Genomic DNA, 26,625 nt, shown 5'->3' on the forward strand with positions numbered 1-26,625 from the left:
AAAAAGGTGTGTAGCAAACTGCATGTTCAGTAATATGCCTTGCGGGTCCAAATTTTACTCGACTACTTGGTATCTAGATCTCTCCATTATGTAAAGTTACATGTAAAAAGGCTTTTTACAGAACTATCACAAACCTAACTACAGGTAGATTGATGCCATTATTCACCCAATTACTTTCAGCAATTCAAGGGACAAAACTCTTAATCTTAAGCGTAATATGAGATTTATTTCATTGCTAAATTTTGTTTATCAAAACTTATACAATAAATGCTAAACAATACCTGCTTCTTTATATCAGTGTCTCACAAAAGATCACTTCACTGCTTTTACACCTAAACACCTTTTGTTGAACCTGAAAAAATTCAAAGTCACAAAATATTCCGACTACAGAACATTCCCATAATGTTCAGAGTTTGTGAATTTCTGATATCATACCATATCCATTGGTCATCTTGTCACAGTTTTATGAGATAGTCAGGATCCTCGTTACATCGTCACAGTAACATTCATTCACCTGGATGAACTCAGCTGGGTAAAACTGAACTGAGTGTCTTATTTCCACATTATTTTCCACCACTTAATGCAGTTGACTGACTAATTGATGGAGTTCCTGCTAATGACGTCAGCTTGTTTTAGACCTGTCCTCCGCTATGGAAATGGATAATAACTGGCGGATATTCTTTATAAAAGCTATGTGAATTAGATAATAATTATCATACTGTCAGCCGACTTATAATTTAGGCTCACGGCGTAGTAGTGGTATAAAACCTGTCAGAGACAATGAAACAGTTGATAGTAATTATTTGTTACATGTGGAATTTCATAATCATGACAGTCCTATTTATTTAGCTAGCCATGAATGCCAGGATAGTTTTTCCCTCACAAACCTGTCACCCGTCTCATTCTGTTGAGACTACGCTGGTTTGACAGCAGAAGACAATAGGCTGATAAAAAGCCGGCTGCAGCGCAGACAAAATGGGAGGATGCTAAGGAAGAGGCTTAAACAGCGGAGGAGGAGGGTGTAAAAGCTGTCAGTTCACTTGTTGACAGCACGGAAATGCACTATACACACACATGCATCACTGGTGGGTAGCGAAGGTGCAGCATGAGGTAAAGCGTGTATCTATGTGAAAGAGGGGATGTTGAGGCTGTGGACCACTGAAGCGCAAAATTGGAAACAATGTGTCTGTAAGAGTTAAAAAAGCAAATATTTACAGGGCTTTAATTTGCATCTGGAGCACTGAGTTTCCGGTGTGGGTCAGCGCGTCTGCGGTGCAGCTGAGGAATACAGAGGGGCATGGGTGGTAATTAGACACACAGCGGTAGATTAATCACAGGCTGACAGCACAACCTTGTAGCCGCACCACACAAACACACTCACAAGCTATACACAGCCCCATCACTTAGTCTGGCTCGTCTGGCAAAACACTTTGGACGTGTTCCTCTCACCCAGAGAGGATGAGTATATCCAGCTTTGACGAGAGAGCCTCATTCTCTCTTAATTTTCCTGGTGTTTTTCTAACATGTGAACTGGCACAGACTCACTGGCCTGCCGTTTTGCTCTGATTACTTCCTGCTCCCTCTCCCTCTGTCTCCTTAATAAATCACCAGCCATAAATCTCCCTCTTCCCAGTGCTTAAGGACAAGCTCCTGAGCCACTCCACCCCCCTGCGTATCCTCCAGTGGGAGCATCCAGGAGAGGCAGAGGAGAGCGTGGTCCATCCCTGAGGGGAAGAGCTCCTCTGTGGGCTGGAGGACGCCGCCACAGCTCAGCCAAACGTGAAAGGATGGGATGCATATAGCAGTTGGCTGAGAGTACCGCTATTAAACATGTTCCATATATCATAAATATTTTACAATCTCCTAAGTGGTTTTGACCTTGGATCAGAGTAACGTAGGTTATCCTACAGTATGGGGAAATATGAGCAGAGTTTAAAAATGTTTAAGAGTGTTTTAGAGTGCCAATTAAATTGGTATAAAATAGATTTATTTACAGGGGGCTTGTGTATTTGATCGGAAACTTTTTTAGTTTTAGATGACAGCAAAGGACGCTGCATTTCAAGTAGGACACCATCAAACATTGTAATCTCCAGCACACTTAACCTGAAATGTCTGATGTGAGCATGTTTTCATGAATACATTTACGATAAAGTTGTTTTGATCAGCGACTTATTTTTAGATGCACTGTAATGCAGTGAAGGTTCTAATGATTACAAGCTTCCGTCCCTCGATTAATAGCACCGTTTTCCCTACACTTATGTGAGTGCAGCCATTAATTCTCTAATGAGGTAGAAGAAGAAACCTTTTTTTTTTTTTAATTCCAGAAAAGCCTTTTTCTGAAATGGAACAAATAGTCACGATTGTCACGAACCAACTTCACCAAAAAAAAAAACCTTGGAGAGCGATAAAGAAAGAAGCAAAAGGTTATAGAATATAAAAGTTACAGCACCCTGAGGGAATCTACGCTCAGCAGATTAATTAATGAGATGTCATCGTGTAGAAAAGGAGCCTCTGCCAAAGAATTAGTCTTTCCAAGCAAGGATGGGTCATAGCTCACCACTTTGTGCCAAACGAATTATTGATAATCTCAAAAAATATCTATTTCTCTTTGCAAAACTGCAAAAAAATGTTCCAAAGTTGTTCATTCGTGTCTATGGCATGGATGACTTGCATATGTGTGAAGCTACCACTGATGTAGACGTGTATATTGGAATTTTGGAGCGACATACCTCCCGTATGCTACTATCAAGACGACATCTATTCCTGTCAAGTCAAAAGTTATTTCAGCAGGACGATGTCAAACCTTTATTCTGCCTGATTTTCCAACAGCGCGTCTTCGTAGAGAGCGAGTCAATGATGCGACGCTCATCATGATGTGTGTGCTTGACTGACCTGCCTGCAGTCCAGAACTGTCTCCTATCGAAAATACATATGGAGCATATTGAAGGGGAAAACTCAGTCAACAACAACCGAGACAAGCACAAACTGTCGAGCAGCAGAAATGTATTTGTATTCAGAAAGAATCAACTCAGGATCCTCGGTGAAACTCAAAAGAAATCCCAAGTACATGCACCATTCTACAGTGTATGGTGCATGTACAATGCTACATATACAATGGTGCATGTACAATGCACCATTGTATTTACATGGGTGCAGCTACAAAGGCTTTTTTACGTCTACTTATTTTGAGTTTGTACAGGTGCAACCGGGATTATCAACCAAACAAAAAGGGAGGATGAAGCCTAAGAGACCCATTGTCTCTCATGAATCGTCTTTGACACTTGAATCCAGGAGATTTTCAGGGGAATATGGGGAAACTCAGGCCTGGCCTTCTTTCTTGCAGCTGCTGTACATTTATAAGGGCAAGATGTGCTGAGGAATACAGGGGGTGTGCTTATCTGGGACTCTTATAAAGCAGGGCATTCTGCCACAAGTGTGGAAAGAATTCTGCAGAAGCCTTTCATGTCACATTCTGCCACTTCAAAAACAACTCCGGAAAATTTCAGGACTGCGCTGCATGTGTAAATATATCTAATCACACAGCACAGCTCCAACAACAAGCCGCATCATACTCGTCCGAGCCACTATTCAGTCATTTGTGCAAATCAGTTTAGCCGTGCCACTCTGCAGTGTGACCAGGTCAGAACTCTGGGCAAGGGTGCACCAACTGCCAGTAATGCAACCCAGATCCAGACCAAGACCTACTGCAAAGATAATTGGAGGGTCACTTTTTAAACTGGGAGAGTAGGACACACCAGTGCACCAATGAGGAGGATTTAGCCGAAGGCAACACGAGGCACAGATACGGAAACCTGTACTCTGTGTCTGTAAGACGGGGTGAATGGGGTCTAACTGAGTAAGTGAATATCGCTGAAGGGACACTGACAGTAGCAGAATGAAGGGCGCAAAAAGACAAAAGAGGCCCGAGTGAATAAAAGCAGCGGGATACAGCTGCTTTTCTTGACAAGCAGAGGAGCATTTGGTTCGTCAGACAGGGGGACTGCAACCTGGGACAGGTACACGCTTCCCCTTAATACCGATTTAAAGGATTAGGGAGGAAAAACGAGTGGCATAAACTGAAATAAATCAGCAATTTTCCAATTGAGGAGCGATCGCTGCTCTAGTGCAAAACTTATAATAAGATGTCAAAAAAAAAAAGACTAATTAGAAAGTTTAATCTGAATTTGTAGTGTAATTACGCAAATATTATTTTTAGCAATCAATGCTCAACCCACACTAAAAATGTATTTTGGTGGTTTAGAAAGGAGGCACATTTCAGTAGAGGAATGCAAAAAAAAAAACCACAAACTGTTCATTGTTGGCATAAATCCGACATCAATGAAATATATTATGTCAAAGAATAATTGTATGAGGCTTAAGATAACTGCTTCTACTCTGCAAGAAGCTATTTTTTATGTCTGGTTGTTGCAATATTGTAGAGTTAAGAGCATTTTATTTGCCAAGGAGTATGCTGCTAGAAATATTAAAAGGTTGGCTAAGAGCTTGCAATTATTGTTACGAATTCATCTGGAAAAACTCGGGAGTTAAATGAAATGAAAAGATAATGTATTTATCCCAAAGGCAAATTATGGCATTTGAAATCTAAATGAGAAGTCTGCTCAAATCTACAGAGGCCTTGAAAGTCTAACTTTAGGTGGAGCTCATCTCGCTTCTAAAAACATGACATTTATGTCACGTCTCTGATTGAACTGAGGGAGGCGTGTATAAAATGGGGAACAAATTATTTCCATTTTAAGGAATGGTGCGGCTATAAATACAAGGGATCGTGGATGGAATGTTTTAGTTGAAACAGTCACAATATTGAAGAAAGAGAAATGAGACATACATAAAGAGTGATAATGAGAGGGAAGATAATTGTAGCAGCTTTGACGCTGATTAAGTGGATACAACTGGAGGAAACTGTGTGCTCCTTTGTTTAAACATAGTAAGTGGCCAATGGCTGGAGATGCAGTGTCTTTATTAAATCGCTGTACTGTAGATCATTTTTAGCACAGATTCTAAATGAGACACTGAGGGAGGTATAAAAGTTGGATGCCAGAGGTTGCATGAGGACATTACACTGAAAAATGACCTCACTCACTTGACTGGTAATGACCAGCGTTGAGGCTTGAATGAGAGTGTTACACACAAAGACCGATGCCACCGAGGGTGTGAGACAGACAGGAAGAGGGAGGGTTTGGAGAGCTGCCATCCCGATCTAGTTGTCCCTGACAGATGGCCAGTGAGACACTCGAGCAGCTGATGTGTATGATTGTGCTTCAAAAACAAGAGGGCACATTTACAACCACCAGTTAACTCCGGACCCGTCTCTCTGCGCCCCGTCTACCTTTGGCTTCACTGGCTTCACGTCGTCGCAGTGTGGAAGTTTGCGAGGCGTCCTTCTAAAGTCAAGAACGGAGTAGGGGATGAAATATCAAAAGAAAGGGCACCGGGAGAATAATCCTCCGATTATAATCAGTAATAATTATAACAGGCTGCAGCATCTAAACACATCTACCTCTCTTCCCCAGATCCCCCTTTGGCTATAAACAAGAACAATGAATATGCATCAAGTTCTTTAATCTATAACTGAACACATCTAGAAGAGCAGTGTTTGTTTTACAAGTGGAGGAGAGCTGGAGGAGGCAGAATAGCTCATAAATATGCTGCCCATGATCAGCACAATATTATCGAGTAAACCCTTTTCTTCCACAGGATCTCATGATGATGCCGATTCCTGGGCAGCACAGTGTGCTCCTCAATGTCTGTGTACAGTTCAATATTAATATTTTCTAACAACTGATTGTGAGTAATTTGGGTTTTTTCTTTTATGTGAAAATCATTGACGCACACATCTTGGCAGCTAATAAAGCTGATAACATGTTGTCTTTAGACTGAATCATTTTACTCTAACCGTATCCCGCATGCCGTCGCTGTTATTACACTCTACAGCAGTTTGCCATTACAGTGTCAGATTAAATAAAATGCTGGTTTTAAGCAAAAGTAGGCAAACAAGAGGATTTCTAATGTCTACTTTGCAACCATCAATTATGTTGCCTGACCTTATATTGTTGGATGGGGCAGGTTTTCATGCTGCCTTTGGGCTGACTCTTTTTTTACATAATTCAGACTTATACTTAAAAATAAATCAATGAATCAGTCTGGTCTTAGTAGGGTGGTGGGTGAGGGGCTCTGTTGCAATAAACTCAGTCACTTGAGTTTATTGTTTGCCAGCTCAGAGCAGAAATAGCTGGTGAGTCACTTCATTTCGTTCTTTGCCAGCTCAGACACAACGTCAAGTCTAATTCAAAACAAAAAAAAAAACAAAGCAAACGAGAAGAAGCCCCCCCCCCCAATTTCCCCCATTTCCATTCACCTTTTTTGTAATCAAATCTTCGAAATCAAAAACAGCAACGGAACGCACATATCTGTTGCTTTTATGTGTAACTTCATCCCTTCTGTCCATGTTTTACCTCTTGTGCTTGTGGTGCTCTTCTGCTCGGTGTTGTTTACGTCAAACTCAGTCCTGCTTTGGGCGAAACCAGTCAGATCACAACATAAAAAGACAGAAAACATTCTCTTGATGATCTAAGTTAGATCATCTAACCAAAGCTACTCGAGCTAATGGTCACAAAGACACACATTGAACATATTGGGGGGAAGGCTGTAGCAAAACAAGAGACTAATTATTTGCCTAATTGTATGTTGGTTTAAAAAAAAAAAATCTTTTTCATTTATTTGCGCACACCTGCAGCGATGAATGACTGAATGAGGTCTGTTGGCAGCCTACAAAAGTTTCACTCCTCTGCAGGCTCACTTCCCACTTCTGTCTTGCACACTTTCCTCTGCTCTTGCTCTCTTGTGACACGTTCTACCTCTCTGAGCATCTCTGCTGCAGTAGAAATCCTGTAATCTGTTCCCCTCCCTTCCTCTCTTCTTCATCCCTCCGCCCTTCCCGGGACTGTACTTCAATCTGTGTGAGAGTGAGTGGCATGTTTGAGGCGTCTCGGCAGTGTGGCACAGCGCAGTGGGATACCAAATGCTGCCACCGCATCCCTCTCTCTATAAGTCACTCTCTTTTCTCTCCATCTCCGCATCTAAGGAATCGGGAGCCTTTGCCCCTCGGCGCCTGAGAAAATAATGAGGTGCCAACAGAAAGAGGCGGCTCCAGCAGCTGAGGACCGACTGAAGAGTGAGACATGAGGATATGGAAGCCTGAGAATCTTGTTTCACTTGGTGTTGGAGGAGCTCTTGGTGGCATGTTGTTGCAGAAAGTCAGAGATGAGGGTGATGCATGTACTGATACATATATCCCCAGTTTGTCTTGTTTGGACAATGCGCCAGTACTGCTGTGCACAAAAAAACCCCAGCAAAATATATCCAGATAATTTGCGTGTCTGTACGCGTATTTCTTGGCAGCTTGTTAAGCCTCTACATGTATCCAAAGACACAGTGCAGGAAAAGAAAAAAAGGAAAAAGGAAAAAGAAAGTAGGTTATCCTGGTTTTTTTTTTTTGTCTTCTTTCATCTCCCAGCCTCTCAGTTTTGTTGGCTTTCACTCTTTCACCGTACTTCTTCAGTACAGCATCATAAAAAATGTATAAGACAGTGCAGCTTGTTTGATCCCCTCATGGAACCCGTGCCATAATTTGAATTAGTTGGCTGATTGGGGTGGAGGTGGGGGGGTGGGGGTACCATACACTCCTATCTAAAAGATGATGCAAATCTGAATGCAGCAACTGAAGGCAGCAAGGCTCAACCCCCACTCCGGTTTCCTCCAAAAGCTGTCCTCCTGTGTCTTATTCTTCGTTTTTTCTTGCCGTCATTTTAGCTAGATTCTTCTGTTTTGGTTTCTCTTTAAGCCTTGCTCCCTCTTTTCACTCTCCCCCGAGTGCAATTTTCACTGAGATAAACTCCACACTCAATGCTCATCTACTTTTCTCCTAAATCTTGGCGCCTGTGTGTGTACTGCGAGTCCCTTTCAGTGTGTGGGCAGGAAGAAACAGCCCTTTGACCACAAGGAGAGGACAAATCCCCAGCTCATAAACCCATAATCTTTATAGCTCCCGACAAGAATAATTGCTTCTTCGGGCCAACCATAGGCACAACCACTGACTATAAAGTTTAATTCAGTTCTTCAATTTAAATTGACAACTTAATTTAAGAGCAAAATAATTCGATGTGAAATCTAAGATAAATGACCAATTCTCACCTTGGACTATATGCGATTCAAACGTGTGCCAAAAAGTGCTCAGATGCAATTTCTTGGCTCAAAACCACAACTACTCTACTTTGAAGCCTGTCAAAGTAGAGACATCCATTCTCAGCCACAGCAGCCACAGCAGCCACAGAGGCACACTTCGAAACACCAAATGACACCAGTGAAGTCGGGAGTGATCCAGGGATTATGGCTGCCCACTGCTCTGAGGCTCAGTAATTAAGTACAGCAGCCAATGATAATTACAGCTGGGCACCATCAGGTAGAATGCAAAAAAACTAGCGGTTGATCTGGCATCTGACTACAGACTCTGAGCTCTGTGGGTGCTGCCTGACCACACTTGCACCTGCTTACAAGCTGCAACAGCTAACAGCTTTGTGTGTATGGCTGTTGGCATGGGAACCGGGCGACATGGACTGTTAGGAGAGGGAAGGAAGAGGGGCTCGGTACACGCTGACAGAGTGGCTGATTCACAACAATTCTGCAGTATCAGCCACGAGCCACCGGTGTTTACTGGACTGGAGACATGTCTGCAGTCATCTGCTTTATTTGACTGTAGCTGCATTGCTTCAGAATAGAAAACAGGACCCTCGCTTTACACACATGCTGGGCAAACAGGTGTACGAATAAATGACATGTACACAGGGGCAAGGGTATAGAAAACAAGTCCACAATGAAAAGTATGATACAGTGTTAGCTAAATTTGCTCTTAAACAGATGCTAACCCGAGATGTGTGACAACACACAGAAAACTAAATGTGCACATACAATGCCTTAATTATCCATGAGCAACAGATGTCATTTCCAAATATAGGTTGAATAGCTTCTATATAGTCTTTTAACCATCTTAATTATGTGCCATCGGCACACAGGCGTATCGGTAATGTAACAATGTGTAATCTGCAAACCTGTAAAAACTAAGCTGTATCTTTTCTGCATTGTTTTATAGGCGGTATTTGTCTGCTTGTCGTGTTCTGGCAATCAGCTGCTGGGGCCGCCTATTTCTGTTGGTGCCGAGTGTCAAAAGTTGAGCTACTATTTTCATACAGATTTTCCAGAGATGATGCCACACAAGAGTGAACAGATTTTCCATGTAAGAACAAGGACAAAATGACACATTACTAAGCGAAAGCAACATTTTCCGTGACAGAATCAAACCCAATAGCATCCGCTCTCTTTTCAGTGGTATGTCATCCACATCGTTGACCTCTGCTTTGCACGTAAAGAGGTTGTTCACTGGGTTTAAGATGTTTCCAACCATCTATGCAAATAAAATATGAGCAATTGCACCAATTTCCCTCACAGGAATGTCTTGCATGTGATCTGCAGGCACTTACATCAGATACAGGGAAAATATTACTAAAAACTGGTTACTTTAGCACCTCTTATAAATGTAGCTTTCACACCTTATGTCAAACTGAGGCAACTGCCAAAATATTCAGTGCTGATCACACCACATTTAAAACTCCGATCCGCTGCTCCTCGTCGTTCCCCACCTCGCTTTGAGAGATCTCCCTTACACCCACCCCCCCCCGGGTCGGGCTGCGCTCACCAGCACCTGGCAAGTTGCTCGAAGGCACTCATGAAGCACTCATTTGCATTTCACTCGCCTGATGTGCTCAGAGTCACAAGGGTGTTCATTTGTTTTTCCAAATTAGGAGCTTTTTCTCAAAGCTGTATGAATTCTCTTTGTAGCCGTGGGACCCCCCATCCGCATCCCTTTTAGCTGAGACCCAGCTGTTGTACCGTTAGTACGAGAAGACGCCAGGTTGGTCTCATTTTGAACTTTTGGGATAATACCATTGAGAAAGTGCCAGAACCACTGAGTGTAAACAGTGTAGTTCCATTTATCTGCATTTAAAGGGCTTACGGTGCAGTTTAAACGTAGAAACAAAGCCAGATGTCATAAAGGTGACTTTTAAAGTCATGATATTTAAAGGCAAAAAGACTTGTCTATCAACCTGATGCGTAGAAAACTAAGAGATGCAAAAACTGACATTTGAGATATGCTGGTTTCAATGTATTTGAGCTCTACAGCCTACTTCCATTAGCATTCACATAAATCCAGTGCGTGCTTTTTAAAAATTCTACTCTTATTAGGGGGGCTCCAATCAGTCTTCTGTTGTAGATTATTTGATCAGTGGTCTCAAGAAAGGCTGATCAGAACAGACAATAAGATCCTTTTACAGTGAGAGAAGAGGAAACCAGAGTAAAGCAGAGCAGAGGAGGAGAGGAGAGCAACTCCATCATCATGTCATTTCAAGGCAAATTAAAACTGTTGAGTGAAACAATTCAAAAAGAAACTTTCACCTTACCTTCTCACCTTGTAGGACAACTCGAGTGGGACAATGATTGTTTCTTCTTACCCTAACCGAGTGATATTATTTAGTAAGGCCAACCGGAAATTGACATTTTGACGTAACATATTGTCTTTATTGTGTCACTGCAGCAATCAGCAAAATGATTCCACCATGGGGACAAACTATGTACTTCAGACGTAAGTCGGATCTGTTCCGACCTTCACAAAGTAATTTTATCACCCGAATCCAACATGGCATTGACAAAAAGATATCAAGTCTTGTCCTGCTATGGTCGGAATGTGTGTTGATCATGATCTCAAGTCAGAAAAGGGGCCACATTTGACAGCACATCGCTTAGGCGCTCCATCCCTCCTCCCTTCTGAGGACTTTGCAGCTTCCTAAACAAAACACTTGAGAATGACTTCTGCTCTGATGGAGAAACACTCATATGAGATGCATTTCCCCTTCTGCTGCTAGTAGAGGCAATACTTTACAGGATGCCGTTATGAGTTGAACCAATCACTCATAAGATAGTTTCAGTTGGAAGACTTGTACCCCAGACAGCCAAAATGTAAACACTATGAGTCTATTTCGGGTGACAGTGGGGAGGATGCTTGAGGTTATGATGACAGATGAATTTTTCCTATAAAATGTTCTGATTTAAAGAGCAGAGGATGAATAACATTTATCACCAGAGTTCAGTTTTAATCAGTGAATTAAACAGAAAAGTTGAAAAGAAAATCTTTTTTTTTCATCCCTCGTTTCAGTACAGGCGGATTTTATAGTTCTAACTACGTTGTGCCTCATAACCTTTAATCAAAATATTTATGTTTGTGGATATTTCATATGAAATAAGAAAGCTATATCTGTAGAGCTCTAAGCTATTCTAAATAACCAAGGTTGCTTTAGTTTGAGACTTCTGGATGGAAGATTGGAATATATTAAAAAAGTATTCAGTCTGATCTTTTTTTAAGTTACTTTTTAAAACTTCAAACACAATTTTGTTAAGAATAATAATGAGAAGACCTCAAAAAGACCGTGTGATCAGTGTCGGCCAATACGTCCGGCAGCGACCACTGACTGGTCCCAGAAATGTATGACTAAAACACCCTAATCTCTGCCTTTTAAATGAAAATGAGGATTTGGATGCAGCGTTCCGAGAGACAAAAGAGATGCAGTGAAAATCAAACCTCACTTGAACATGAAAAACCTTCCTCCAGAACTGTTCATTTGTGCAGCAGTTTTATCTCAGCTGCTCAGCTTTCCTTCCATGCTAATTTCTAGGCAAAGTTTTCGACCATTAGGTACATTTGAAATGAGATAGCAACACATTCCATCCTCTCCTCATGGGAAACAATGCGTCTTTGACATAAGCGGAAGAACTAACGAGTATAGAATGAAGTGAGATAACGGGGATTAGCATGATATTCAGAGAAATTATTACACAGGCTGAGCTTTGGAGTGCGGCTGGACACAAGTGATAACCACAGGATAGAAAGTGATGCTATTGAATGCTATCGATGTTTTAAATAATATGCAGCGAAAAATTCACTAACATTATCTAAGTGATATCAATCAAAATAAATAGTTTGCTTCTTACAGGTGTCAACGTGCTTGATTATGAGAAATTCGGAATATATAAAGGTTAAAGTAAAATCATCTAGCACTTAATTGAGACCTTAAATACTGTGGCTCATGGTAATTAATGTATGACTAGACTTTAATTAGAAAGAACCCTGCCTCACATTAGTCACTGTCATCCATATTGAAGTGTAGAAATCCATACATTTTAGTGCTAGCTCTCCATGAGTGAATGTGACCCAACAGAGTTGCGCCACGCGCGCCTTTTGGACTCTCGTTGAAAGCGAGGCGCAGGTCCACTTTGCCTATTTGTGACAAAGCGAACGCTTCTGTGGGTGCGTACGCAGCATTGAGCACTGGAAATAATTAACTCCTGTGACCCAGACACTGCAGCGACGGAGCAACTGCTGTGACTGGAACGCCTGTCAAATAGACTGGTCATCGCACTCCTCAGGTAGCGCCAGATGAAGAGCAGCCCTCACACGTTCACTCACACATGCAGGCAAGTGCAGCCGTATACAGCACAGAGCTGCCATGTATTAATTAACACATGATCAACCACTATAGGCTGAACACGAACCCGACACAGGAAAATATAGCGCTATAGCTCCCTGTGAAACAGCTGAGTACTACCTGTGTAGTTATCTCTTTGGCACACTTGGCAAATACTCTTTCACACCATGCTGCAGCAACAGTATGAACGTGCTCACACACATATACAAAGACATATGGCAAGAGGCTGGCTGTTCGTTAGCACCCCTGACATCTCTGACAAATTGACTCCTTTATACGAGTGGAAGTGTGCGGCAAGGCGGTGGGGGGTGAGAGGATGGAGGCAGGCAGGCAGGCAGGCAGGCAGGCAGGCCGGGAGAAGGTGGATCATCTCATTCACACGGTCTGAAGGAGAGTGATATCATTCTGAGACTGAGACACACACACACACACCCCACCTGTGACATCAGCGGCATGCAAAAAAGGCCTGCTTTGGTAATGACGAGCTAAGATGGAGGTGCTGGAGGGAGAGAGAGAGAGAGAGAGAGAGAGAGAGGAGGGAATGATCCAAGAGGACGAAGAGCAGGCGGGGGAGAGGAGGTGTTATGGACGAAGGGGAGAATGGAGGGCAGGGGCAAATGAAGGAGAAGTGAGCAAAGACCTCAAAGAGACAGTTTAGAGGATCAGAGGAGGCAAAGAAGTGAGAAGAAACAGCTGGAAAAAGTAGACTTTTGATGCTTTTGAGAGGATATTAAATGAGAAGAAGGGTTGGGGCTGTACTGCAGAACGACTACATCAAATCTGGATGCAGCACACACCTCTCAGCCAGATTTCCCTCTTAATCCATACACTCATCACATTAAAAGGCGCGCTGTACTTCTTGCATTGGTACCTAAAGCTTTACATTCAACAATAGTAGTAAAATATTCCAGAAAATTCCTTTTTACACCAAATTTGTCATAACAGTGGCACAGCCTAACATGAAACAATAGGAACTTTTCAGTAACTAATTCCAAAGATTCGGAACCTTGTCGATGCCATTGTTTTTTTGGATAATTAGTTCAAGTAAGTTCATCTTTAGAGAGAGCAAGCCAACCAAAGGAGGCTGCATTGCACTGATTAACACTTTACAACACTTACATCTAGCTTTAATCGTGTAGGGAAATCAACATTAGGTCTGGCGCTGCACTAGTACAACACCGACTGGTTTCCGTGGTATTAGCTCCGCAGAAAGAGTATCATCTGGTAGGGATTTAATGTCATTAACAGTACAGCTGAGCATGTTTTTTATACATGTCTCCACAGCGTGTAGACCAAATTCCCTCTACAGAAGGCCTTCCACCAGTGCTGCGACTCTCTAAATAACTTTTTGATTTCATTGTCCTCACACAAGTCTGACTCGCTGGATTTTGACTACTGAATAAGCCTGTACAGCTCGTTTCGAGCACCCCTTCGAATTTCAAGGTCCCTTTTGCTAAAAGGAAGACAAAAAACATTGGAGCCAGCAGTCCACGGGCTAAACATGGCAGGTTTATAGCAAGACTGATACTGTGTCATAAGACAGCCTCTCCGGACCTTCCCCTGACTAGTTGTTAGGAGCTACAAAGAATATGTTTACAACATTGCGCTGTAAAGGATGGGATTGGATGTTGGTTTCACAAGCACAAGTTTCCTTCAGACATTTTACAAGGGAGCCGTGGCTGCATCCGGGATTTAGCACTACCCGAGAGGACAGTGACTGCTTTAAAGACATATGTGGGAATGTTAACTAATTCAACAATTCGCCACCGCTGCCATGTTGCCGGAGAGACAACAAGGGAGCTGAAAATGCTTCCGAGCCATTCATATCAACTTCAAATTAACAATGTAAATACACATTTCTTAGCTTTTGTCTGTCAAGCAGTGGCCTTCATAGAGACCGGTAACGGCCATTTACATTTCACGCTGTGGGTCTTTCAATGGTGCAGCAGTTCGAGAGAAAGACTGGAAAAAACAGCCACACTTTGGATGCTGAATTAAACTATGATACCGAGAATCTAAATTGAGAAAAAATTCCAACGTTTGCCAGCCATTTCTTTGCTGAAATGGATGTTCAAGTTTAAGTTTTGCTGGAACATGTTGTGCCCTATACCTGATGTGCTTTTGGTTGCCATGCAACTGTAATCCTCTCTGAAGCGAAAAAAAAAAAAAGTCACAGAAAATGTATCCATCCCCTCAGGGTTCAACTAAATTTCTGTGTGCCACTCCGGTGCGGCGTGAAGCATCGTTTCTGGTGAGATCTGTAACGCTCGGAGCACTCGCTGCAAAGCTCCACCTGTAAGTTTAGGCCAGTCATAAAAGAGCTATGTGCACGATTTTGCTGATCGTCTCATTTTTGTCTCATAATGAGCTCTGCTGTCTGCTTCTTTCTACAGCTTAATCTTAGTCTTGTTTGTAAAGCAAGATATTCTTCGCAGCTCTGTGCTGATGGCAGTAAATTTGAGGATTACAAAAAAACAACCTGAGGTAGACAGAGATAGATGAGAGAGGGGAAATGGATGAGGTACGGGACAGCCTCACAACTCTTAACTAATTCCTTCGGTGGGGGACAGTACAGAGAGCATGATTCATATCCGGCTTTATGAAGAGAATGATGAATCTACTGCCGTCAGCAATGTGCTATATTGTCCTCAGCAAAGAGTGAGAATATTCCTGCCATCTAGAACAAGCTGCCGAGTGTATCGCCCAAATGATAGCGCGTCACTGATGCATGTTAGAGTCAACAATACAGAATGGAAGCCGTGATAGCAAATGTGAAAGTCAAAGGGAGTGACAACATGCACATTCGAGGTAGAAAATGATGTTAGGAAGCAGCGTCTGCATGATGAAAAGAGCTCTTAATTAGTCCTATTTTACTGTGCCATTCACTGAACAGCTGGTTGATCATTCTTTTAAGCGTCCACTAAAGTGTAATGTAATACATGTTGTAATGTTACATTTTATCTATCAAATGTCATTTTAATTTGAGAAAATAAAAGATTTAGAATCGTGATTTCTTTTTTTTTTTTTCAACTTTCATGACTTCGGTTTGGATTCCAATCATCCAATCTTCCTCCCCTTGGGGCAGTAATCATGAAAAGATAAGGAAGACAATGGTTTATGTTTTTCCATTTCTCTGCCACCTTTACACCTTTTACTACACAAAGAGAACATATTAAAGCTAAATCTGTCGAAGACATCTTGATCTCGTGTACCGGACATGAGCGGTGTACCATTTGACTTTTGCAATTATTTTGCCCACTCTGTGTCCATGCACACACACACACACACACACACGCACACACACACACACACACACACACACACCCCGAGGTGGACCAGAGCTGTTTGGCGGTGGTTAGTTGGCTCCAAAAGTGTTTGCTCGTGGCAGCTGCTTATTGCTGATGCTGTTTGATATCTTGGCTGGAGTCTTATCTGTTTGGTTGTCACGGTGCGGCAGTTTCTCTGATGTCTTGAACGTCAGCTCAGTTTGGGGAGCTGTCGATGCCCAATTCTTCCTGTGTCTCACCCCATTTCTTTCCCTGCCTCGTTCGCTAAATCTCTCTCATCCTTTTTAATCACTCAGATCAAACTTGTGCGGCAGGGGTGGGATGGTAAAATAATGAGAAACGTATAGATTCTTAAAAGTTAAAAGTGATGTCGGAATATTCGAAAAGACCATTTAAAACCATAGATGCCCCCGATCACTCATTTTCACTTTTCTAAAATCAATGTTTGAGTCTATGATTGGCTCAGCAGAGACATAAATTAGTTAGTTCGTCTCGTCCCAAAGCTGCCCGTTTACCATGTTATCTCGCCTTCCTAACATCAACAGCTGCTGAGATACAGACTTATCAAGACTAATCAACTTAAGCCTTTTGTTTGCGAAGTGTCTGGAGTTTGAGGCAGCTCCAGGCAGGTCGGGGGACAGAAGCCTTATGAGTTTTTCATAAAAAGAATACTTCTATATCGAGCTGTTGATTTCTATAATGGCAGGTCCATTTTGTGGAGAACAAAAGACGGCTGCCACATGCGTAACTCTACAGTGGAGCATACTGCAGGCAACACCGTTAAGTCATAGCATGCTGGCACCGCCACATAGATGGTGAACAGCAGGTTGCTAATCCAACATACGGTGGGACATGGAGAGTAATTGACGTCGCATGTGGTTTTCATGACAGAAAGAAAAGAAGAAGGTAGAATTACTGCATCGCTGCTGCTGCTGCCTTTTGTTAAATGACTGTTGGCGCTGTTGGATGCTACAGTACAGCCCCAACAAGAGAGCAGTAAATGTCTTTTCTGGAAGGATACTCTTAAAGAACGGGAAGACTCCACATCAGGAGGCTAAACTGCCAAAAATGCCAATATTTAGTTATTCTCCGTGCTAACATGTAGGATAAATGGATGCAAAAGAAGAGAGCAAAGCAAGTCTGACATTGTGACTGTGGGGGTGGGGTAGTTTGGAATGATAGAAGTGTCACATAAAAAAAAATAAAAAAAAGATTATTATTATTTTTTTTATATATAACTAATTATAAAATTATAATTAATCTATTCATTTCCTCAAAAAAACATTCTTTAGAAAATATAAAGATGAGGTACTGAAAGCACACATGTGGAAATAAGAAAAATGTAGATACAAAAGGAAAATAAATTTAAAATAAACTGATACGAATATAAAATGCGATATACGTGAACTCACCTATAAACCACAGCGGCAGCGCCACTGAGGGCGGGCTTGGAAACACCCCAGAAGAGCTGGGGCTGGAGGAGGCGGCTGAACTCTCCTTTAACCACTGCCCCTACACCCTGGTCCTGGACAAGCAACAGGAGAGAGAAGGAGGGTTTGATGAGCCCATGTGTCAACCCGCAGTATAATCATGATTCTACAACCGAAGCATCGTCAACATGAGAGAACGGCAGCATCGTGTACTCTGTTTCAGACTAGATACTTGTGGATTGCGTGGGACTTGAGAGCCCTGATTTGAATCAAAAGGTTCACATTTAACAAAGTAATGATGAATATAATAGTTGGGCCAACAAATGTCCACCTCATAGTGCTAATAAAACTAGGGCATCGCTGGCAAACAGACCGGCTTGCACTACAATTTCAGCAAAGCCATGCAGCAGATGTCCAGCTATTTTCATGAGTGCGTGATCATTTTTATTTGATGATGGGGTCAGAACAGAAGCTGGAGGAGTCATTGAGATTTATCACAGGAACACAACAAATCTCCAAAATATTTCACAGCAATCAACCCTGTTTTTCAATAAATGTTTTGACATTTTTCTAAAAGACTAAAGCGTCTACCTCAAACTCTACTGTCATTAACAGAAAGATCTTGCCCACACATGAACACACAAGTGTTGTTAGAATACATAGATCTACCTATCAATGTTATTAACTCACTGAAAAAGGATATTATGGACACCTGAGGAAAAGCAGAGACTTCTGAAAATGACTATGATTCATAACATGCCGAAAACATATTAATTTCACCTCTGTCACATATTTCTAACCACTGAGTAACCAATCCCATGCTACCCGTTTACACCAGCACACTTAGGTACACACAGAACCATGTGATTTACATTTTCAGGCAAGTTAGAATAAATCACCTGGATGAGGATCAGTACGCTTTACAAAATATTCTCCATATAATGAAATATTCGTTCATATACTCGTGAACTAGGTCACATCTTCTTGGGACCATCTATTCATTGCAGTCCATTCAAGAAAAAAAGAGAGAGAGAGATATCAGTTACTATCAAAGTGACGAACAGAGCAGTTCCACTTTTTGACTTTAGCCGTGTGAAACCAGGAAACACAAAAATGGAAAACTACTGTGCATTATCTGAATACTCAACTACTGTTGCTCCCATTTTGTCATGAATTCGTCATGAAAAATACAACCACTATGATCGTAAAGAGGACAGCTGTGTCGATTTGCATTCAGTTCAGTCGCCGGGTGCTTACATCCCAACCACTTAAGACCCAGCAGGAAGTATGAAACCTGTGGGTAAAGCCTTGCACCATGCTCTCCGTTTCCAGGCTGCGATTTAACGGACCGGAATCTAAACAAAGCAATCAGCTGGTTGAACTCCATGGGAGCGCCGGGAGAAAATGAGTTGTAATGCCTCCAACGTTTCTGCTCTTACGTCTTTTTCCAGCTGATCAAAAAGCCGTCACGCCACATTGCACCCTATTATGTTTGGGTTTTTTTGTCTGAACTCCTGGGTATTTAAATGAACAAAAGAACGTATGTGGGAGCGGGCACCCTTTTAACAGATATATATGTATATATACGCTTTGGGAAAGAGAGATTGGCAAACTGCAGCTAAACTGACTGACGTATCCAGATGAGGAGACAAGTGAATGCACAAAGAGATGAAGCAGAAAGGGACAAATTAGAAACATCAACAGTAATCTCTTTGCTTTCAACAGCCTTAGAATCCAATACATCCTCTTCATCCATGTGACAATTTGTAGTTACAGTGCTTATTTCTGCCTGTATGGGCGATTCTGTGATGGAGACAGGAAGACATGTGAAAAAGTTTTTTTTTTTCGAGGCATTGCTCATGCAGACTACAAATGAGTTTTGCCAACATACACACACGCTCAGGTTGATGTTTTTGTGTCTGTGTGTCACGGAGTTTGTTCCATCAAAGCGGTTCTATAAATAGCAGATACGCCAGCTACACAGCATAATATGTTATATAACCTTGTGGAAACGCATACTGAGACAACATCAGCATCAACAGCTATGCTGCTACCTGTTACAATGCTGTAAGGCTCGCTCCCTCCCTCCTGTGCACATGCACCAACACACGGATTACACGCTCCTCTTCATTATTCATGCAGCATTTCTGACTTTACTAGAAAGTATACAGATGAAGAGACAGCAAGGGTATAAGAAACAAGAAATGCCTTGATGTAATATGCTTGGTCTCTTGGTGAAAACTCCTTCTCCGCTGGTCACTACGAGCCAAGCTCCAAGAAGCAAACTAAAACCCAAACCCAAGTCTTCCTGTTGGCCCTACATATCAACTTTCCACCTGGTGCAATGGTAGTACTGGTTATCTGGTTAGATCATCATTATTATTACCAAAAGAGTTGGGCCTTATCCCTGTGAAACAAGGGGAAGTGGGGGAAAGAGGATTGGAATGGGGCCTAACGTTGTAAAGCATGTAGCAACTAAATTTCCCCCCATTGCACGAGCTGTTGGGAACCTAAATAGAGCTAAACTAAAGCAAATATTAAGACTACATTTTACATTTGCCAGGTGGACAAATTCATTAATAAAATTAATTATGTTTGCTTATTTTATCGGTGTGTGCCGACTTTCTAAATTAAGGACGAGGAGCTGTTTGTTATATCAACCTAAACGGTGAGGATATGTAAATCTTGAGTTACAGCTCGTTTCTGCTGCCCCAACTCTGCTGTTCCAGGTGAAAGAGGTGCACATTTTCGCAGTCTATAAAACAGCAAAAATCCTTTTCTTCACATGAAAAGAGCTCGCATGTGATCTAATGTAACAATACAGCAGTTATCTAGTCATACCTTTGAACAGCCTACCAGCCACAATTATTTTATTTGGAAGAAAAACATTTAGTAAGGCATTTCAGGAATCAGTGACTTTCATTTCATGTTCTCAATGAGGCAGCACACAGCATGTGGATATACTCTCCATAAAACACTGATGCACACAGCACCTCACAGACATGGGCTGTCATATTGTTCACCGACATGGTCCTTCATATCAGCCCTTTCATCTTTATCGCACCATTGGGCTGCTGCATGATTCCCTTCTTACCTTTACTGCATCGAGGTGTGTAAATATCCCCCCCTCTCGTGACAGAGCGATGTTTGATATGACTGCATTCACGGCTTAGGGGAACAGGGCCCATCTGAAGGAGGCGTGGCCTTTGCTGACAGTGCCGTGCCTCTTATCTCTAACCACTTGGCGCCGATCTAAAATGAGCTGATAGGGGGGAGCTAAATAGAGCAAATGTCTGGACCATTTAAGTGCAAAAAAAAAAAAAAATAACAAGCAACTGTGACCTACCCCTCTGAGATTTATACATGCAGTGTTGTGGCAAACATATGCCTCAAGATGTGTAGATGTTTCTTGTCGCATGTCCCAATTTGGTGTGTGCAACATAGCATGAAATAGAGGGAGAAGCTGCTTCATTGGAAGAGAGCTAGAGGGAACTGTCTCTCAACCTGTATGTGAAGTGGATGGGTTATTAGGACCGGGTGCAGTCACGTGGAAAAGATATGACTCGGTAAATATAAGGACTTGAGTGTAAAAATTTGGGCAAGCGTGCCGTTATCTTAATTAAGATTTCCATATCAATTTTGGGTTCAGGCAAACATTTAATCACGTAATTATATTCACCATGGTGCGTTAAGTACAGTATGTGTGTTTTTCTCTCCACATGCAGTTTTTGCTCATTAAGAGATAGAGAGAAAAGGGGGAAAACACAAGTGGAGAACCACCGTTTTTCAGATTTCATTTACTGGAGCCGCCTCCTGTGCGTCATCCTCCATTGCTCCTTGTTGCTTTGTATCCTACTACCCTATTGCCTGTCTACCTTTTAGCAGCGTGTCCTGGCCTTAAATCTCTGGGATTGCTTTCATCATTCTCTGTTCCTTTGACAGCCCCCGTGACTTGCACCTCCACCTTCTTCTGTTTCTTCTCCTCCGTCTCGTCCTCCTCTGCTTCTAAGTCGTTGTGGTTCAGCGGGAACACAAAGCCAAACCACTGACCGCAATCTCCTCAACTGCAGCCGGTCAGAGAGCCACACGCCAAACAGACACACTATGTCGAGTGTGTGGTTGGTGTGTGGATTGTCCACCCTAAATGGACAGTTGTGTGCTGCTGTAGCCATGGAAACCATCTTGATAAATGCACAATGAACTCCTGAACCTTTAATCGTTGTCACTTTAGTGATCAATTATTCAATAAAGGCTTCTACTACACAACTTGCCTGTTTTTCCTATGGCTAAGCTTTATCTACATGATGTATTCCTACACTACTTATCGTAATTATTATAATGCAACTGTAGAAATCATACATAAATTATTGGTTAAATAATCAAACTCATTAAATAATATTAATGTTGTTGCTCAAAACTGCCATGGCTGCTCCCCACATCTATTGGGTCAATCATAATTAAACTAACAGCCAATTAAATAGATAAGGCTGACGCAGTTTGAATAAATTTGAAATCCAACAAAACAAAGCCTCAAGTCATTGTTATATTAAAAATACTGAGAGACACAAGTGACTTTTCTTTTTTTTCTAAAAAAGATTCATCATTACCTCACAATCACACCACACACTTACGTAAAACTGGCCACACTTTCGCCTTTAACTTTTTCCTGGATTTGTAAACCTTGCATTTGCAGCGGGTTTTGCAGATTTCAGAAAAAAAAACAAAAAAACAAGAACATGCAGGAGCGTGGACAAGATCAATAAAGACATGTGTTTAATAGATTGCGGGCTGTGACGGCACCTGGCCCGGGAGTGGAACAAAAGCATGTAATCTTGTGCTATTTTCTCATTCCCTGAAGAGAAAGACTAACTCCCTGGCTCACGCTGCGGGCCATAAAGAGCCATGCAATAAACAGCCGCCAGCCCCGTTTGGGACCATTGATTGGAGACGGGGAGGGGACAGAGGATACTGTTTGATGTGGAAAAAAATCCAAACCTCTTACCCTCTGCAGGTAGGCTGCAGGTATGTAATGATGTTGTTATAGAGTTTCTAAATCTAGTTTGGGAAACTTAATACAGAGTGAAATTTGTACTCACTGACTGAGGTTTTGTTCATCGGTTTACTACACTGTGCACAGTTCAATTGAAGTATTCCCTTCTTGAGAAGAGGACAGTTTTCAACAGTTTTCCTGCCCAATTAGTACACTGCTACGTTTGTTTGTTGATGTCAATTGGCCATTAGTCTCATTGCCAATATTGATGCTTGTGATTATTCTTCAGCTAAATGCACTATTGGTCTCTTTAAACACAGCCAAGGGGCCATTTGTAAAAACAGGCCTCTGGCACATGCAGGTCTCACATTTTATTTGTGTAATGACTGTGTGGTGTATAAGTCATTTGTTTAAGCTTGGTGACATTCCCAAAAGTAACTGAACTGGAATGATAACAGAAGAATCTGTTGATTGAGACAAATGGAGCTCTGCTGTACAATGCCGAGCAACAATACATCAGCCACAAGCAGCAGGCATGTTGTTTCAAAGAGGATTGATGAAGAAAATAGTGTGGAATTTGTCCTCTCCTTCATTACTGTGCTCACTATATGCAGCAGTGGGCCAACATGTCCGACTTTGAGTCAGTGAGGTGTATAAAACAGCCTGGACTCAGGCCCATAACACATGATATATATACTGTATATGTATGTATATATGTGTGTGTGTGTGTGTATGACCGCTGGACTGAGTCTCCCCTCTTGCTCACGCTGCATCATCGTATCTCTGTAGTTGAATCTTCACAAGAAAAACCCGCAATAAAAATGTAAATGACACAATTTAACAATCCTGGTTACCTAGTCCACAGTGGGAAGGTGACTGAAATATCTAATATCTGCAAAGTGCATTTAGAATCTGAGCAGTTTGCTTTGGTTAAAACCAGCTCTGTCTGACCTTCAATGTGGCTCATTTGAGCTGACCTGATCCGTCTTCAATGGACAGATCAGGTCCATTAGCTCATTTACGCATTATGATTTGGTAGCAATGTGGCTTCGCTGCTTTATGGTGCGTCTGAAACAAACTGTTCTGTTCTTTCTACGAGAAAGCAGGACATGGCCGAAGAACGCAATCGTATTGTGGTGTTATGTAAGCTTGCAGGAAGTTTCCTCTGAACGGGGCAAAGGAGCAGGTGTTTGAGCAACACCATCTGCCCTCTGCAGCTGTGAGAATGTGGGCGTGTGTTCTGTTCTTTCATTTATTTTCTTTAAAAAAGTAGATGCACCAACACACACTGGCCATGGTAAACACAGAACTAAACCAGTTCAACCAAACACACTTGTTGCGGAATGATTTGGACTTTTTCACATTTCTCTTAAAGAACGAAAGAAATCTGGATTTCCCTAACAGCTACAGGCAGATGTGCCCATTTGGATATATGTGCACTTTATTTGCGTTGCCTGTTAGGGCCCAAACTACGGTATCTCAAAACATTTTCAATTTTACTCCTCAACAGAGTCTGGCGAAACCACTTTAATGAGTACCAGGGTCAAACTCAACCCCTGTATCTTCTGTATGCCAGCACAAGCCATGCAAGAGTCGGCCTCGCATGCATGTAAATACACGTCCACTAATAAGCATGTGTTCGCACTTGAGCTCAGCCCTCTGAACACACACATGAGCACGTTTGCATATCTTTGTTGGCACTTGGCACGTCTTTCGGCAAAGCTGCCCTTTCGCTTGCTCCTCCGCACGTCTGCCCAAAATGTCTCATTGCATATTTAATATGCGCAGCAATGTAATGACAACAGAGACCCAGAGCTTTCCCCTAATTATTCAGGCTTCCACCACTGAGTCGATGAGGCTCCCACAAGGGCTGTGGGTCCTTCAACGCATCCTCCTCACCTTCCTTTGCCACAGGCTCACCTTCTCCTTCCATCTCTGCTCTGCAAACACTCCTTCCACCTCTCTTTGTGCCTCCTCCTCAGTCTCTTTAAGCCTGTCAGTCTCCAAATCATATCGAATGCACATTGCGTAGCTATATCGAGTAAATTGGTGTAGTCAGGAAGCAGGATGTCTGGCGACATGGTCGCACAATATTTAAATGGCTGTGCACCCTGCTGTTCGATGTGGAATGCTGCCACAGATTTGGCACAAAGCACCGCTATGAATATGCAGAGCAGCTACAGTGATGTATAATTTTCACAGATCTGGACCTGCGTGTGCATATTAGAGAGTGAAGGGAGAAGTGAGGGGAAACATTTTGCTGAAATGATCCCATTCTCTTTGCTAGAAAGCAGCTCAGAGTGCTGCAAAGCTGAAAATAGACATAAAGAGCTGCGCTGAATAAAATATGACAAGACAGCACCGCCACGCCCCCACCGAAGCCATCCTGGGTGCATGAGTGTACACTGTGGGTATGAGCATGTCTAGGTGCATGCCCATGGGGTAGGGATTCCTTTTTGCTTTACTACATACTATGCATGCACTTACAAATCACATTCAATAAACAGAAATTGATGTCTTTAAAAAGCACATTTCTTCCACGTTAGCTTGCCCGAGAAAGTCCTTTTTGTCTGTCGCTGAACAATCAAGCGGAATGTACTGGGAGAGGATTTTGATTATTTTTTGGTTGGTCTGTTATGTTTTGTTTCACTTTATCCTTGTTTGAACAAAAAGCCAACAACATGAGAGGAAATTCAAGAGAGCCTGGACTCCATTTTAAATGGATCCTCTGCTCTTACTGACAAGTATTTACACATATTGTGGTCAAACATTACCAAGCAATTTTTTTTAAAATTATTTTCCGACTCACCCCAGCAGCAGCAGCCGTGGGGACGCCATCAAATGTTTATCCATTCCTCGCCATCCGTGGCCAGCTCGGAGGTGGCTGTGCAACGAACTTAAAGAGCAACACAAGGTGACGGCGGTCGCTTCCCATTTGGCTAATCTGTATGCTTTCCGATGGGGAGGTTTAAATCCCTGAGTCTGCCTGCGTGCCAGAGAAAACAAAGGCTTCACCTAATAACGAATCCCGGCCATATTTCACAAAGCACTTTGATAGTGCTTCTGCTACCTAAGCACGAATTTGCTGGCTGCACTGGAGATTGTGGGGGAATTGGAGTCAAGGGACTGAAAGACAGCGTGTGTTTGTATTACATATTGAGCAAGTTAAATAAGAAATTAAGCCAATGTCTGTATGAAGGGATTTTTTTGGTAAAATGTGTGAATATTTACTGTCATTCTGACTTCCTGTACCTAATCTGATATCATTTCTGCTGACAATGAACAGGTTACATGTTGCTTAACTGGGAGTGTATTAAAGTTAGAGCAGGGGTTTGAAAGCACAATAACTAAGCATAGCCATTTCTGTGTTTCTGATCTCAGCAGTCATTCACATCCGACAGCATGGCTACGCATTTATAAGCAGAATCATGACACCCCTGCATATTTGTGGTCTAAGAAGCTCAAACGCTTTCCCTACTGTTCTGACATAATACCCGATCAGATTATTTGCTCAACCAGTGAGTTTTTGATACTATGTTTCTATGCAATAACAAAAATGCAGACAGATTTATATCTGCATTCATCAACAAAACGGATGGACGCATTCCAACTACACATTTGTGTCACTATTCAGCGTGCATACTGTGACTGGCATGAGTCCTTACAGTGAGCGGGAAATGCTGGTGTCTTTATCATAACTATGCTTATCTAACAGGATGGTGTTTGCTTTTATCATGGTTTTTGCGTATGTGTGTGTGTGTGTTTTCTGCTGTTAAATATTCAAAATGTTCTTGATTTTAATGACAACTTTAAGGTGCAACAAACCAAAGTCAGTAGAAGAAAACAGCATACCAGTACAAAGTAATACTGATATGCTGTCCAAAGATGTCAACAGCTGTGTCTGCATTCCAATGCAAAGCAACCTTCACAGTCATTCCACAATAGGCCAGTTTCAGTTACGTGGTTCAAAGTGAATGCTCAAAACTGGCAACCTGGCCTGGGCCTTACACAAGAACCAAAAAGCAATGTCTTAAAAAAAAAAATCTCTTCAGCTGGGTTTGAAGTCTTTATTCTTTCATGTCAGCCGGTGATGGTCATGTTTATTCACTAGAGCAAAATCTGCGGATCGTTCATGTGACCAGTCATATGAGAATCATATTTGTAACATTAGAATTGATTCGCACTTGGTGTTTCCATGTGCCCTGTTTTTTTTTTTTACTTTGCAACATCTCAACTTCAAAAGGCGCTTTCATGGAGTTTGTCTGGATGATCCCAGTGTCAGTCACAGGACTAAATTATTTATTTTC

At 42.1% G+C, this 26,625-nt stretch overlaps 1 protein-coding gene across 5 annotated transcripts in view; it reads right to left on the minus strand.

The window, feature by feature from the left end:
- Positions 1-26,625, minus strand: part of nlgn2a (neuroligin 2a) — a 190,435-nt gene that overhangs the window by 128,828 nt on the left and 34,982 nt on the right. For 3 of the 5 annotated variants that reach the window (XM_075451577.1, XM_075451573.1, XM_075451574.1), the window contains one exon: positions 17,311-17,423. The exons of 1 other annotated variant lie outside the window; for it this stretch is intronic. The gene's annotated coding sequence lies outside the window, so the exon portion shown is untranslated. Of the gene's footprint in view, positions 1-2,803; positions 2,869-17,310; positions 17,424-26,625 lie in introns of those variants that run through there. One more of the 5 variants, XM_075451576.1, reaches the window with a different exon arrangement.

This window comes from Odontesthes bonariensis, chromosome 19 (genome assembly GCF_027942865.1).
Source record: "Odontesthes bonariensis isolate fOdoBon6 chromosome 19, fOdoBon6.hap1, whole genome shotgun sequence".
In the NCBI taxonomy this organism is placed as follows: Eukaryota; Metazoa; Chordata; class Actinopteri; order Atheriniformes; family Atherinopsidae; genus Odontesthes; species Odontesthes bonariensis.